Here is a 17,354-nt window from a genome sequence, read left to right as displayed (position 1 = left end):
TGGTGTGGAAAACCCGTCAAAACCGGTTATGTCATTTTAGGTGGGAGCATAGAATCCTGACTTGGATATTGTTGGGTTGTTCAAAGTCACCACACGGGCTTCCCAGCGACCAACACTAAGAGATGCAAATCTTGGCGGCTCCAGACCTAACCGAGGCCCCGGTTAGAGATGGAGGGTTTTGGAGGCTATATATTATGCTGATGTTTATCGATTTATCTATTCTTAAAACTCTAGTTTATTTGCGTTATTGAAATGAATGCATGAGTTTGGATTTTAAAATTGGTTTTAATGTTTTAAAGAGGTTATTATTGGTATATTAATTATGCAAACCCAATTTCTTGTTTCACCATTAGTATTTATGCTATCTTTATCATTGTTAAACTTATGAGACATTTATTCATGTTAGAATTGATAAACTTTGTATTTTATAGTTGCTATACTTATATTTAATTTGGGTTGTTCTGATTTATTTGTAGAATGGTAAAGTTGGTTTAATGTTCAACTAATTTTATAGCTTGAATCTACATTTGGTATTTTGTAGTTTTGCTGTTTTAAACTCTAGTTGGGTATTAAGATTTCTTTATACTATTCTACTTTTGTTGTATTGTGTTAAAGATTAATATTATGTGTAATTGTGTTCTAAACCAGTTATATTATTAGCAAAGTATTATTTGGTGATTTATGATTATGGTATGTTTTTTTTATATTTCTGGTGGAGTTGTGCTAATCCCCTCACTGAGTAACTGTGATTACTTATCCCCTCTTTCTTCTTTCTAAGCTGTTACAGGTAGTAGGTGAGACGGTACGACTGCTTGATGAGCATTTGCTATCTTCTTATCTTCTTTGTTTCTCTTTCTATTCATATATATTATTTTCGTCATGCACACGTTACTTTAGTCTTGGATCCACTAGTATGTAGAGAACTCGGTTGTATGGTGTTATATTTAAACCAATCTTAAATTCTTGTGTATCAGCTTTTGCTATTATTGTTAGTGTTGCTTCCTTGTGCATTTGTAAACCTCTATGTTTCTGTATATTGCTATTGTTGTTGCTATTGTTGTTGTTGTTGCTGTTGCTGTTACTTCTGATGTGTATCATTGTGCTTCTCCACTCTATATTCGTAATAGATATTATGGAATTCTAGGTGTGTTGGTCAGCCTTGCAGCATCCTAAGAGTTGAGTGGCGGAGTATTGCTCCTTGGGATTGTCGCGGAGGTTGTCGCGTCCAGTGGGCCCATGGGTAAGGGTGTGACAATCACTAACACGTCCAAAATGCCTGTGTGTACCACAAGTTCACAGGTGTCAAAATAATAAAATACCCTGGTGAGTGGGTAGTCGAATCCACAGAGAACGGAAGTATTAGTAGTAACCAATTCTTAGTTATCTAATCGAAGTCAATGGTTGTCATAAAGTGAAACTAATTGCAAGAATATTAATAAGCAAGCAAAGGAAGGGTAAAAAGTAAGGAAGATTTCAATCAGTAAAGATGAGGCACTCAGGCAATGCTCCCCCTAGGATATAACATGAAGCTCAAGACTTGCTAAATACTTCTAAACCGAGTTTAAAGAGTCGAGGAATCTAAGAACATCCGGTTCTTGCCTCCAAGCCACCGGTACTAGTCCCCTATAAGATCCCGGTGGAGAAATCGCTCAATCTCAACACCTCACACCCCATATGACCACAATAAGCTCTAGGGACACCTAAGAGTGAAACCGATTCCTAAGGATAGATCTAACCCTACGTCTAAGCGAAAGATCCCTAACCCCCTACAAGGTCCCGACGGAGAAATCTCTAAATCTCATGCCTCTCACCAAATATGGTTGCAAAGAGTCTAGGGAATACGGAGATTAGAAACACTCATCAGAAGGGAAAGGGGACACTCCACTATCTCATGACTCACCCTCTCAACCCTCTTTAATCTTGGAGTTCTAACTCTAATGGAGGCCTCTCTCTCATCAAAGTAACAAATCATGCATAGATAATCAACCACAAGGATCAATAAAACATGCAAGCCATGGGAACACAAGATTAAAACTCAAATAAACTCTGATTTAATAGAAACATAAAGCAAATCAATACAAAAGACAAGATCCTAGGGTTCACATGCTCAAATACCTGCTAGGGTTTAGCCCTGAATGGAGCAAGTTACAAAACAAAGATTAATACAATGAATAGCAATGTAAACCATAGAGAAAACCGCCTTGAATTCATGATGATGGCCTTAATGGGTTGCTCAATGTCATGAAGGATCCTTCTCCGAAGCTAGGTTGCCGAATGCTATGATGGATGAAAGATCGATCAAAGTTGGTGAAAAATGATCCCCAATCTCTCCAAAGACCTCCTCTACAACCCTAGCCGCTTTGCTCTTTGAATGCTCTCCAAAAAGTCCACAAAGAATAGGACAAACCACCTATTTATAGTCATTAACCGTGGTTGTCACGTGCCTTCACGGCCCGCGTAAGCCGCAGGAATTTCCACGCTGTCATGCGAATAGTATTTTTGCTACAGTATCTCTACAGTAGTTACTGCATTTCTTAGCTACGGTCTCTTCATAATTGTGGTTCAAACACTCTTCTCTTGAGGCCACATGGTCGGGCACACATCCATGTGGTAGGCCATAAGACTTTTCTTCGTTGACTCATCGTTTGAAAGGTCTTGTATTCTTCACAAAGAGTAGAAGCATGGAGATGTGACTACCTTTGTACCCTTCCAACTAACAAATTGGCTTGAATCCTCTTGGAAGTTGACACACACCTCCATGTTCATGAGCTTCTCTTGTGTCTTGATCCTTGGATTGAACAAGAACTCCCAAAATGTGTCTTTATAGCCTTTTTTTGCTTCCTTTTCTCCCTTTAAGGCATTCACAACCTAATTACACAAACTAACACCAAATACACTATATGAGACATAAACCATGATAAAAATGATGCTCAATGTATATAAAACATATAGTAAAATATGTCTACTCAAGCACTTATCAATCACCATCCAACTCATCTTCTACAATGACTTCTGTGATGGTTTCGTCTAAGGGATCAATAGCCATTTCTCTCTTTACATGATTCTATAGTAATGCATAAACAAAAATAATTCTACATTGTGTCCTCACTAGATAGTATGATTTTTTCCTCAATATACCCAACCTTCTTTCAAAAGGACATAACATCTCACCACAGACACCTCAAGATGACACATCTTCCTTCAAAAGAGTGCTTATAATTAAAGGACTCATTGTGTGTGGTTATTTGGCTCTCTTTACTTCACTCATTTAAGTGATAATGCCATCCATTTAATGATGTAAAACATCCTTCTCTGTTAGGGTAATCGGTGGCACATAAATAGCAATGACCTAGAGCAATATAAGGGTCAACAATAATGCAACGAAACCAATTTTGAAAGCTAACCATGTTAGCACTTTTATACCTGGGGGACTCTTAACCCATTTCTCCTAGAAATGGCATCCTATAACACTCTAGAGTCAGATGTTGAACCCTTCTACCTCGGGAAAATATAAATAAATTGCATGTCTTGGGAGCACTTATAAGTGTATTATGATACATCATTTCTATATTATTTTATACACTTATTTGGCATGTATTAGAGTATTGTTTCAGAAGATGATGTTAAACATGGTGAAAATAATATTTTTAGATGTCAGACAGTGCTTAAGGAGGAGAAAAAGCCAAAAGAAGCAATTTGGAGCCAAAATGAAGAAGATGGAGCTATTGTTTGATATCAACTGTTGAAGAACAAACTAGACAGAACACCTTACCGTCACCTTATGACCATAAGCCTTAGCCAAAGAACCTTGTGGGAATGCTTATACCCGTAAGAAGAAGCATAATGGTCAAACATGTGCTCGTAAGCTAGACTGTAAGGGTTATCCAAAGGAGCTTACAGGGAGTAACATACACCTATAACGGAGTTGCAAGTACCACATAGAGAAGATTATGTTCCAATATTTATAGCCGTAAGCTAGCTTGTAACATCAAGACAAAAGACGTTACAGGCAAAACTTACTACTATAAGCCTGGCCATAAGGTATGCAAACCATTATCTCTAGCTCCTTACAACCTCATTATTATACCTGTAAGTGGCTAGGTGTAAAAGATTCTGATGAGGATTGGAAAATATCTTTTGACGACCAAGCTTAGGGGAAAGAGAGGAGAAACTTCTCCAAGCTACTTAGAGTAATCCATTATGGAGAGAAGACTCACCCACCTTCAAGGAACACCATTGAAACCATGGAGGAGCACCTTGGCAGTGTTTGTGGAAAATAGGGGGAAAGTCCATTAGCATCTCAAGGGATAAGACTAGAAAAGGTAGTTTTATGCTTTCAGTCATGTTTATTGTCTCTTGTGAAATGTGTTATTGTTCTCCTTTAATGAAGAATTAATTTTTAGGTGTTTGGGCATAGATGAACTCTAGGGTATATGATTTGATTGACTTTAGTTATGGATCTTTGATGCTTATACATTGATTATTAATTGTAATTCTTCATAATTGAATTCAGTTGCCTTTATCTATTATCTTAAATTCTATTGAGATGAGAGCCCTAGATTCATGTTGGATATTGATAAGTGCTTATGCGATAAGAATGTGAAGCGTTCTTTCCTTATGATGAGCATTACTTTTATCAGGTTTTAGAGCTAATACGTGTGTATTTATGTACTTTTATGTAGGTTGGGTTGTGAGGCCGATTATTTGTGAAAGAAGCCATTGTAGATCATTTTACGCATTATTTGGAGGAGATCTTGGGAATGCTCAAACGCGGAGACATGAGTCGGGTTTAGAATGCTAGAATGTGTGCCAATCTCCTTGTATTCGAGCTAAGGCAATGATTCGAAGGGGTAAGAAGGCAGTTACATCCTAGTATTCCGGCTTGTGCATATTTAGCAAGATCTCCACCAACGTGACCATTTATTGAAGAACCAAGACGATCTACGACGTGAACGTGTGCCCGTTTACGTTACCTCGATGAAAGCATGGATTCGGGAGTATTTCACAGCCGGCCGAAGAAGGAGCAAAACAGAGGCGCCACACGGGCGTGTGGAAATTCCACACGCCCGTGCGTTAATTCCACACGTCCGTGTGGAATATCCACAGGGGCGTGTGGAATCCCGATTCCAACCCTATTTAAGGCCGATTTCAACCCGATTTCAGCCCGATTTTAATATTTTATTCTCCATCTTTTCCCCAACTTGAGAGAGGGTTGCAGCTAGCGTTTTGAGGGGTATTGGCTAGGGATTTGGAGAGGTTCTATGGCTCCGACATCATCATCTCTTTGGAAGAAGGTTGGTAAGGGAGCATCAGTCGGATTGATTCGGCAAGGCGTATCTTATACCGGACAAGGGGATCTTGCGACAAGTAGAGGACTCTCCACAAGACCATCACCATGACTATCGAGGGGGTTTTCCTATGGATTGTCTTCTTTTATATTTGATTTCATTATCATTTGTATTCTACTCCATGGAGAGCTAAACCCCTAGTGGGTACTTGGGTATTTGTGAACCCTAGGATGTATTAGTTTCATTGAATCTTTTCATTATGCTTTCAATTAATTGATGTTATTGTGAGTTCCATTCTTGAATGTTTGATTGTTTGAATACTCCCTTAGATTGAAACTAGGGTTGAGAGTTCATGTGGTAACCCTTGTGAGTGAGTGACACACCACGAGAGTTAGACAAAGCTTGAGTGGAGAGGGTTGAGAGGGTGAGTCGAGAGGTACAAGAGCGTCCCCTTTCCCCTCCGGTGTGATAGATTCTACCTCCGTTCCTTGAGTTCTTTGCGGCCATAATAGAGCGAATGAGGTAAGGGATGATCCTCCGCTGGGGCTTAGTTGCGAGTGCAACGGAGTGAAGCGTTAAGGTGATTTTAGCATCTAGGGCTTAATTGTGATTAGGGACTTTTCTTCTGGACCAAGGGTTAGGACTACAATTAGGAAGAGATTTATCTCTTAGAATCCCCAGAGCTTAATGCAATCCTTCTTATGAGTGTGAGGTTGAGAGGTTGTTCAACCTCTCCTCCGGGACATGTAGAGGATTAGGCTTGGTTAACCCTAGATTCGGGGCCATGCATTAAAGGATGTCCCTGACTGACCATTGCATTAGTTAGGATGCATAATAGAGAGTTCTTGCACTTGAAACGATTTTTCTAGGCGGATCAATACCCGGGTACCCCATCTTTATCTATTGCCTTACCTTCTCCTTTACTTTTGCTCTCTTTCGTGTTGTTTTACTTTGGAGAATTAAATCTTGTCACACATATCACTATTCATCTTTCATATAGTTAAGAAGAAAATTAACTATTTTTATTCCCTTTTCCCTGTGGATACGATACCCCACTCACCTGGGATTTATTACTTCGACAACTCCGTGCATTTGCGGGGAGCCCTGTCAAGTTTTTGGCGCCGTTGCCAGGGAATAGGCGTTTAGAGATACTTTGCACTTTTGTTTTCTTAGCTATTCCTTTATCCATTCTATTTCACATTTTCTTTTCTATCATCATTCTGATTTTTTTTTCTTTCCTTTGTGCAGCTTCAACTTGATGATCCGAGGGAACCCCTTAATATTGATTGAAGAAGATCCCGAGCTTGAAAGAACACTTAGAAGAAAAGGGAAAGGACCTGTGGAATAACAATCTAATCTAGCTAATTTGGAAGTTGAAGGGTCAGATAATATGGCAGAACAGAATGAGCAGCAGAGGATACTCTCTGATTATGCTAGACCCTTAGTTTTGGGCACACAATCAAGTATTATGCGATCCCCAATTACAACTTAGAATTTTGAGCTAATGCCGGCATTCATCCACATGTTGCAGCAATCCGCACAGTTCAATGGTTTGGCCGATGAGGATCCAAATAGTCAAATAGAGAACTTTCTCGAGGTGTGTGATATGCTCAAGATAAACGGGGTGATGGATCATGCCATCAAGTTGAGAGCCTTCCCATTTTCCCTAAAAGGGAGAGCAAAGCAGTGGCTACACACATTACCTAGAGCCTCGATTACTACATGGGAGGAGATGGTAGAAGCTTTTCTAGCCCGTTATTTCCCTCCTGGAAAATCTGCAAAGCTTAGGAATGAGATCTCATTCTTTGTACAGTCAGAATTTGAGTCTCTATTCGAGACATGGGAAAGGTTCAAGGAGCTCCTGAGAAAGTGCTCATAACACGGATTCCCGGAGTGGATAATTATTCAGACTTTTTACAACGGGTTGAATCCTAGTATAAGACAACTCTTGGATGCGGCAGCAGGAGGTACCTTAGGTAGTAAGACCCCCGATGAGGCCCGTCAACTTATTGAAGAAATGGGTTTAAAAAGCTACCAATGGAATGCCAGGAAGAAGAAAAAGGTGCCCGGTCTTCATGAGATAGATGCAGTAAGTTCATTGGCGGCGCAAGTCAAAAATTTGAGTAAGAAGTTAGAGCTTCTAACTTCAAACAGAGTGGCGGTCATGAGCACTTGCACTGGGTGTGGTGGAGGACATGCTCCCTCCGATTGCCTGATCTCTATTGGTGATGCATCTTCGATTGAGAACGTCAATTTTGTAGGTAATGGCATGAGGACTCAAGGAAACCCATATAGCAATACCTACAATCCAGGTTGGAAGAATCATCCCAATTTCTCATGGAGCAACCAAGGTCCACAAAAGGCCATGGGGCCACCGGGTTTCCAACAACAAGCCCGAACGTGGAAAACAGAGTTGTGAAGTCTCTCTTGGAAATGCCACATGGAAGCTTGCCGAGCAATACCGAGACCAACCCTAGAGAGCATGTGAAGGCGATCACTTTGAGAAGTGGTCGTGAGGTTGAAGGTAAGCTTCTGGGTGAGAAGCTAAAAGAACACGCACTCCAGGTTATAGCCGTCGAAGAGGGAACAAGCAAAGAGAAGGAGGTGGCAACCCCACCTTTCAAGCCGAGAATCCCTTATCCCTCTAGATTGAAGAATGACCAAGAGGATGAATAGTACAAGAAGTTCCTGAGTTTGTTCAAGCAACTCCACATCAATATTCCTTTTGTTGAGGCATTAGCTCAAATGCCTAAGTATGTCAAATTCTTGAAAGACTTGTTGACTAACAAGAGGAAGTTAGAGGAGAGTGCTTCAGTGATTTTAGATGCATCTTGCTCGGCGGTGTTGCAAAAGAACATGCCGAACAAGAAGAAAGACCCAGGAAGCTTCATCATTCCATGTAATATTGGCAATCTAGGTGAAGAAATGGCATTGGCAGACTCAGGGGCTAGCATCAACGTCATGCCATACACTTTCTTTCAAAAGCTAGGCTTGGGCGAGCCTAGGCCCACTCGGATGACTTTGCAATTGGCGGACCGAATGGTGCGACATCCGAGGGGCATTATTGAAGACGTGCTTGGCAAGGTGGACAAGTACATTTTTCCGGTTGACTTTGTAGTGATAGACGTCAATGAGGATGCGGACTTCCAAAGCGTTGATTGACATGGACAGCGGGGAGCTAACTTTGAGAGTTGGAGATGACAAGCTCACATACCGCCTTGCTGAAGCTATGCGGCATTCTCTTGATTTTGATGATACTTTGTAATTTTTAGACACTACTGATGAGATTGTTGATGAATACATGCAGGAAATGTTCAATCCGGACCCGTATGAGGGTTTGTACGACTAAGAGGAAGAAATTGAAGAAGTAATGATGCTTGGTTTGACTAAAGAAGTACTGTCTACCCCGGGGATCTTGAAGAAGGTGCTCTGGAAGATGAAGAGGGCAAGGAGACGCCACCGGAAACACTCCAAGACTATTGAAGATGTGCACGAACCGAATGATGAACCGTTTCTAGGTAGTCCCAAGCCCGACAATTCACCCTCTACCCTCAAGAGACTTTGCTCATCATGCTTTCAAGCCATGGGTAAGAGGGCAACTTTCATCTATGAACCCCCGTGAGGTAAGACGAGGTACGTTAAGCTTAGTGAAGTGAAACAAGGGCTTCTTGTGAGGCAACCCAAGTGTTTACTGTTTTTCCTAGTCATAGTTTAGTTTTGCATGAATAACTTGTTAAGTGTTGGTGTCTTCATGTTTAGATGCTTGTGCTTATTTCATTTTGGTGGATTTCTGTGTCATCGTGTGTTTTCATGTTGATTGTTGAAGATTTATTCATTTGAGCTTGTTTCTATTGTTTTTCACAGGTAATTGTTACATAAAAGCGCAGGCTCTGAATGTGCAAACAAGTTCAGAAAATTTCTGTAGAGCCTGCAGAGTTTTTCAAGTCATCCGGAGAAAACGCACGGGCGTGTGAAATTTCCACACGCCCGTGGGGTTGTATTACGAGCTCATTCAGAGAAGGCACAGGGACGTGGACTCGCCCCTGTGAGCGACCTTGAGATTATCACACGGCCGTGCAGAATTACCACACGGGCTTGCGTTATTCTGCAGAAACTTGGGAATTTTTCCCAAGAGCACATAGGGGCGTGGACTCGCCCCTGTGGGCAACCTTGTGACCAACGCACGGGCGTTGGTATTTTTCTCACGCCTGTACAGATTTTTGCAGATGATCCTTTCTCCATCCCGAGAGCGCACAGGGGCGTGCGAATGCCCCTGTGAGTTGGGGCTGTGATTGTCCACGGCCGTGCGGAATTTCCGCATGGGCGTGTGAAACACTTAGTGATTTTCTTTTAGTTGGACAGAGAGCGCAAAGGGGCGTGCGGCATCCCCTGTGGGTCGGGCACGGGCGTGGGTAATTTCCATAAGCCCGTGCGAGTGTTTTCAGAGACAGCAAGAGTTATCCCGAGAATACACAGGGGCATGCGTCTGCCCTTGTGGCTATCCACTGTGGAGACACACGGGCATGTGGAATTTCCGCACGCCCATATGGATATACAGAACTCTAAGGGGCGCGAGTTCTTTTTAAAGAAGACTTGTTTCTCTTCATCTACATCCTCTCTACTCTCTTCAGAATACTCTATCATTGGTTTCCGATCTCGTACTGCCGATTTTGGATAATTTTTACTTGGTTTTCCGGCCTATTCCTATTCTCCTCTTCTTAACTCGTCGGTAAGCCCCTATCTTTGATTTTCTTTGCCAATTCTTGATTCTAATCGATGAACTTGCTAAGAATGCTTCGTTTTTGCAATTAGAGTGTATCAGCATGCTTAGAATGAAGTTAGAAGAGTTTTAGAAGTGTTTTGTTGGATTTTTGAGCTGCGGCCGTGCGGTTCTTCACGCCCAGTGGATCCACACGGGCTTGCAGAAATTCCCCACAACCATGTGGATTTCTGCAGCATCATTTATCCAGCTTGTTGATTGATTTCCTTTGAAAATTTGCAGGATATGGCACCTAGGTCAAAGAAGCAAGTAGAGAAACGGCCGCAGGAGTCATTCTCTGAGTCCGAAGGTATGAGTTTTGCTATTCCCGAGCATCAGGCTCATTTTATACGTCTGTTGAGACTTCGGTTCGGACAGACTCAGTATCTGGACAGTAGCATACTGCAAGGGTTACAGCAGGGTGATGAATTTCCTGAAGAGGTCGAGGACCTTGTTTCAGTAAGGGGGTGGAGTCAGTTATTGACGACTAGAGAGCCAGCCATCCGTGAGCTCACATTGAAGGTTTCGTCATCATTTGAGTTCGATAGATCGTATTAGAGATTCAACTGCTTGGATGCCATCCAGTTCAGAGCATTTGGACATCACCACTGCATGAGCATCACGTAGTTCTCAGTCTTGCTTGGGTTGTACGAGGAGGCATTCACGGACACTGAGGAGTATTCTCAGCTACCGACTGATTATCCTGGAGTTTTGACCCCTCAGAGAGCCTACCGAGTGCTATGTGGTCGGGATCACTACCAGCCAGGGGTGTCCAAGGCCATGTGCCTTTCCCGACATGCCTATCGATATTTACACGCCATTATGAGTAGGTCGGTGAATGGCCGTGGTGACAGCACATGTGTTCTGAGCCGGCAGGAGATTTTATATCTGTATTCGATGGTGCAGCGCATACCGATTCATCTGGGGCACATCCTTGCAGAGTACATTCATCATTAGGGGCATTATGCTAGCTTGGGAGCGATCTTCTCGGGCCCCTACATTATGAGACTAGTCATGGGCATGGGCCTCTTGGACGCGATTCGCGGGGCTGAGAGGACGAGTACTCCTGCTCCCCTGAGTCTTGAGACGATGAGATTGATGGGTATTATCCGTCGAGTAAGGACGTGGGTATATGCCTTGGTTCTACCCACTCCAGAGATAGCTAAGGATGAGGGTGATGATGAAGAGGCTTCTCAGCCTGCTCCGAGCCTCAGCCGATGCCAATGGAGACTGACGCACCTCCGGCGACAGAGGACCCACCCCCGGTACGTATGTTCTCACCATCTCGAGGCCATGATCATTTTGAGAGGTTTGAGAGTGCCGTGGGGATAGTACGGGCAGAGATTAATGAGGCACGAGCGGAGATAGCAGAGGTGCGCGCGATGCAGGCCGCACAATTCATAGAGTTCATGGCGCGTTTCAACGTTTTACAGTAGATCCTTCAGAGAGATGTTGCTGCACCTTTTGTACTGCAACTGTGCACCTCCAAGATGCCCCCTGCATCACCATCATTGGACCCACCAACACCTTCTGATCCAGCACCAACAGCAGAGGAGCTAGAGCGTGCTGCCGACACATGACTTGCTTTTATTTTTACTTGCATTTTATTTTGGACATGTTATCCTCAGAAAGGACTTTCCTTCTGAGCTTATATTCATTTTGTTGTCTCGTTGTATTTCTTGCTCTATCTTATATATACTCGAGTTTTGTTTTTCTTTTATTGAGCTCTACTAAACTCCTTCGTGTATGCGTGCAGATGGTCTTGTCATCATGGGAATTGAGCACTTGTCATAGACATGGCCAAGGTGCTTCGGCACTTGGAACCCATTGGAACATCACCCCCAAGGATATAGCTCCATCAAATGCAACACTAGGAGTTAGGGGAGTATTGTTTTGATTGCTTCTCCTACATTTATTCTTGATTGATATACATTATAAGTGAGCTTGCATGTGTACATTGATGTCAATGTACAACTTAAGTGTGGGGAAGTTTCATAGTGCACATATCTTTTTACACTATTTTTGATTGATATATATGCTGACATAGGCAATGGTGGTTCACCTTAGTTGCAATGACGGTATTCTTGAGTTTAGGAGAATTTTTAACATTGAATGTTCTCATGCTCTAGTTCTTGCTTGAATTTTTAGGAATTTTTGCCCGAACAACATTTTGTGGAATTCTCACTCTTTAAACTCTTTTGGAAACTCAAGTATAAGGTTAAAAGGACTAGTTTTAGTTTTGTTTCTTGTGTTGCTTTACTGAAAAAAAATATAAAATGGAAAATAGAGAAAGAACAAAGTGTTTTTATCGTTTAATTGTGCTTGTTGGGTGGAAAGACCTACCACCCATGATGTATGAAGCTACTCTCATAAGTCGGATACTAGTTATGCCCTATTGAGAGAAAGAGCTATCTCATGGGATGTGTGAAAGCTACCACCCCGGTAGAAAGAGCTACCACCCCCGAAAGTGTGAAAGCCACCTTAGCGGCCGCTTTGGAAAGGGCTACCTTAGAGGATGTGTGAAGCTACTACCATTTTTGAAATGTTTGGTACTCTTTGTAGATAAATAAGTTGTCCTTTCTGATTCAAGTTTTTAGCTAGAGCATTAATTTTTTTTCGTACTTAGTGTTGAAATTTCCTTTACTATTAGAATGCTTTCTTTGCATTCTTTGGTGAACCTAAGGCCAAGCACTTCCAATAGTCCCTTCATCTATGCATACAATGTTTTAACTTTTGCTTGAGGACAAGCAAAAGCTTAAGTGTGGGGGAGTTTGATAAGTGCTTGTACGATAAGAATACGAAGCATTCTTTCCTTATGATAAGCATTACTTTTATCAGGTTTTAGCGCTAATATGTGTGTATTTATGTACTTTTATGCAGGTTGGGTTGTGAGGCCGATTATTTGTGAAAGAAGCCATTGTAGATCATTTTACGCATTATTTGGAGGAGATCTTGAGAAGGCTCAAACGAGAAGACATGAGTCAGGTTTAGAATGCTAGAATGTGTGCCAACATCCTTGTATTCGAGCTAAGGCAATGATTCGGAGGGGAATGAAGGCAGTTACATCCTAGTATTCCGGCTTGTGCATATTTAGTAAGATCTCCACCAACGTGATCGTTTATTGAAGAACCAACACAATCTACGATGTGAACGTGTGCCCGTTTACGTTACCTCGATGTCAGCATGGATTCAGGAGTATTTCGGGCCGTTAGTGTAGTAGGGTATTGTAGCAATCAGTGTAGCAAATCACTATAGCAGGTATTGTTCACAGCCGGCCGAAGAAGGAGCAAAACAGAGGAGCCACACGGGCGTGTGGAAATTCCACACGTTCATGCGTTAATTCCACACGCCCGTGTGGAATATCCATAGGGGCGTGTGGAATCCCGATTCCAACCCTATTTAAGGCCGATTTCAGCCCCGATTTCAACATTCTTTTCTCCATCTTTTCCCCAACTTGAGAGAGGGCTACGGCTAGGGTTTTGAGGGGTATTGGCTAGGGATTTGGAGAGGTTCTACGGCTCCGACATCGTCATCTCTTTGGAAGAAGGTTGGTAAGGGAGCATCCGTCAGATTGATTCGGCGAGGCATATCTTATACCGGATAAGGGGATCTTACGATGAGTAGAGGACACTCCACAAGACCATCGCCACGACTATCAAGGGCATTTTCCTATGGATTGTCTTCTTTTATATTTGATTTTATTATCATTTGTATTCTACTCCATGGAGAGCTAAACCCCTAGTGGGTACTTGGGTATTTGTGAACCCTAGGATGTATTAGTTTCATTGAATCATTTCATTATACTTTTAATTAATTGATGTTATTGTGAGTTCCATTCTTGAATGTTTGATTGTTTGAATACTCCCTTAGAGTGAAACTAGGGTTGAGAGTTCATGTGGTAACCCTTGTGAGTGAGTGACACACCACGAGAGTTAGACGAAGCTTGATTGGAGAGGGTTGAGTGGGTGAGTAGAGAGGTACAGGAGCGTCCTCTTTCCCCTCCTGTGTGATAGATTCTACCTCCGTTCCTTGAGTTCTTTGTGGCCATAATAGAGTGAATGAGCTAAGGGATGACCCTTCGCTGGGGCTTAGTTGCGAGTGCAACGGAGTGAAGCGTTGAGATGATTTTAGCATCTAGGTCTTAATTGTGGTTAGGGACCTTTCTTCTGGACCAAGGGTTAGGACTACAATTAGGAAGAGATTTATCACTTGGAATCCCCAGAGCTTAATGCAATCCTTCTTATGAGTGTGAGGTTGAGAGGTTATTCCGCCTCTCCTCCCTGACATGTAGAGGATTAGGCTTGGTTAACCCTAGATTCGGGGCCATGCATTAAAGGATGTCCCTGACTCACCATTGTATTAGTCAAGAAGCAAAGTAAATGGTGTTTCTACCGTCACACCAAGCATCATTACTTCTTCATAATCCTCCTCTTGGTCGAACAAACTCTCGTATGGGTCCGGATTGAACATTTCCTGCATGTATTCATCAACAATCTCATCAGTAGTGTCTAGAAAGTATAAAGTATCATCGAAATCAAGAGAATGCCGCATGGCTTCAGCAAGGTGGTAGGTGAGCTTGTCATCTCCAACTCTCAATGTGAGCTCTCCGCCGTCCATGTCAATCAATGCTTTGGAAGTCCGCAAGAACGGTCTCCCAAGTATCAAGGGTACATCCGCATCCTCATCGACATCTAGCACTACAAAGTCAACCGAAAAAATGTACTTTTCCACCTTGACAAGCACGTCTTCAATGATGCCTCTCGGATGTCGCACTATTCGGTCCGCTAGTTGGAAGGTCGTCCGAGTAGGCCTAGGCTCGCCCAAGCCTAGGTTTTGAAAGAAAGTGTATGGCATGACGTTGATACTAGCCCCTGAGTCCGCCAATGCCATTTTCTCACCTAAATTGCCAATATTACATGGAATGATAAAGCTTCCCGGGTCTTTCTTCTTGTTCAGCATGTTCTTTTGCAATACCGCCGAGCATGAAGCATCTAAAATCACTGAAGCACTTTCCTCTAACTTCCTCTTGTTAGTCAACAAGTCTTTCAAGAACTTTGCATACTTAGGCATTTGGGCCAATGCCTTAACAAAAGGAATATTGATGTGGAGTTGCTTGAACAAACTCAGAAACTTCTTGTACTGTTCATCCCCTTGGTCATTTTTTTCAATCTAGAGGATAAGGGATTCTTGGCTTGAAAGGTGGGGGTGCCACCTCTTTCTCTTTGCTTGTCCCCTCTTCTACCTCTATAACCTCGGGTGCATGTTCTTTTGGCTTCCCACTCGGAAGGCAATCTTCAACCTCATGACCACTTCTCAAAGTGATCGCCTTCACGTGCTCTCTAGGGTTGGTCTCTGTATTGCTCGGCAAGCTTCCATGTGGCCTTTTAGAGCGAGACTTCGCAATTTGCCCCACCTAATTTTCAAGGTTATGCAAAGAGGCGGTGTGGTTGCGAAGTGTAGCCTCGACTGATTCAAACCTTGTATTTCCAGATTACACAAATCTAGCCAAGTGCTTCTCTAAGTCAGTCATTCGGGTTTCCAAACCTAAGACTCTGTTTTCCACCTGAGGGGCTTGTTGTTGTTGGAAACCCGGTGGCCCCATGGCCTTTTGTGGACCCTGATTACTTCATGAGAAATTGGGATGATTCTTCTAACCCGAATTGTAGGTATTGCTATATGGGTTTCCTTGAGGTCTCATGCCATTACCTACAAAATCAACGTTCTCCACCGAAGAACCATCACCAATAGAGATTTGGCAATCAGAGGGAGCATTTCCTCCACCAAACCCGTTGCAATTAGTCATGGCCGCCACTCTATTTGAAGTTAGAAGATCTAACTTCTTACTCAAACTCTCCACTTGAGCCGCAAATGAAGTTACCGCATCTATTTCATGGAGACTGGCCATTTTCTTCTTCTCCCTAGCATTCCATTGGTAGCTGTTTAACCCCATTTCTTCAATTAACTAACGGGCTTCATCGGGGGTCTTGCTACCTAAGGTACCTCCTGCTGCCGCATCCAAACGTTGCCTTGTACTCGGGTTCAAACCATTATAAAAAGTCTGAACAATCATCCACTCCGGGAATCCGTGTTGCGGGCACTTTCTCAGGAGCTGCTTGAACCTTTCCCATGTCTCGAATAGAGACTCCAATTCCAACTGAACAAAGGATGAGATCTCAATCCTAAGCTTTGCAAATTTTTCGGGAGGGAAATAACGGGCAAGAAAAGCTTCTACCATCTCCTCCCATGTGGTGATCGATGCTCTAGGTAATGAGTGTAGCCACTGCTTCATTCTCCCCTTTATGGAAAATGGGAAGGTTCTCAACTTGATGGCATCATCCGTCACTCTGTTTATCTTCAGCATATCACATACCTTGAGAAAGCTCTCTATATGACTGTTTGGATCCTCATCGGCCAAACCGTTGAACTGTGCAGATTGCTGCAACATGTGGATGAATGCCGGCTTCAACTCAAAGTTTTGAGCTGTAATTGGGGGACGCACAATACTCGATTGTGTCCCAAACACTGAAGGTCTGGCATAATCGGATAATGTTCACTATTGCTCGTTCTGTTCTGCAATGTTTTCAGATCCTTCCACTTCCAAATTAGCTAAATTAGACTGTTCTTGTACAGGCTCTTTCCCTTTTCTTCTAAGTGTACGTTCAAGCTCAGGATCTCTTTCAATCAATATTGAGGGATTCCCTCGGGTCATAACCTGGAGCTGCACCCAAAAAGAAAGAACAAAAAATCCGAACGACGATAGAATAAAAAGATATGAAATAGAATGTATGGTGGAATAGCTAAGAAAACAAAGTGCAAAGTATCTCTAAACGCCTACTCCCCGGCAACGGTGCCAAAAACTTGACAACGTCCCCTTGCGTATATTCGGCAAGTGCACGGGTTTGTCGAAGTAATAATACCGGATTAGCGGGTATCGAATCCACAGGGAGTAGGTAATAAAAACACTTAATCTGCTTCTTAGCTATGTGAATGATCAATAATGATAAGTGTGACAATGATTCAATTCTCAAAAGTAAAATCAACAAGTAAGAGAGTACGAGTAAAGGAGAAGGTAAGGCAATCGATAAAGATGGGGTACTCGGATAATGCTCCGCCTAGGACAATCACTTCAAGTGCAAGAACCCTCTATTATGCTTCCTAATCAATGCAATAGTGAGTCGTGGAAATCCTTCATTACATAGTCCCAAATCTAAAGTCAACTATGCCTAACTCCATACATGTCCCGGAGGAGAATCGAACAATCTCAACACCTCGCACTCGCATAGAGTTGCAATGAGCTCTAGGGATTC

At 42.6% G+C, this 17,354-nt stretch overlaps 2 non-coding genes across 2 annotated transcripts; one reads left to right on the top strand and one right to left on the bottom strand.

Annotated features, from left to right (window-relative positions):
* Positions 1-7,068: 7,068 nt before the first annotated feature.
* On the bottom strand, positions 7,069-7,175 carry LOC120266037. Its single transcript, XR_005537881.1, has one exon. It is a non-coding gene; the product is annotated as a small nucleolar RNA R71 (small nucleolar RNA).
* Positions 7,176-16,127: 8,952 nt separating this feature from the next.
* LOC120266155 lies at positions 16,128-16,234 on the top strand. The gene has a single exon (XR_005537998.1). It is a non-coding gene; the product is annotated as a small nucleolar RNA R71 (small nucleolar RNA).
* Positions 16,235-17,354: the final 1,120 nt, after the last annotated feature.

Source organism: Dioscorea cayenensis, chromosome 7, assembly GCF_009730915.1.
Source record: "Dioscorea cayenensis subsp. rotundata cultivar TDr96_F1 chromosome 7, TDr96_F1_v2_PseudoChromosome.rev07_lg8_w22 25.fasta, whole genome shotgun sequence".
In the NCBI taxonomy this organism is placed as follows: Eukaryota; Viridiplantae; Streptophyta; class Magnoliopsida; order Dioscoreales; family Dioscoreaceae; genus Dioscorea; species Dioscorea cayenensis.
The sequence above is the reverse complement of the archived record's forward strand: the minus strand, read 5'-3'. Positions and strand labels throughout refer to the sequence as shown.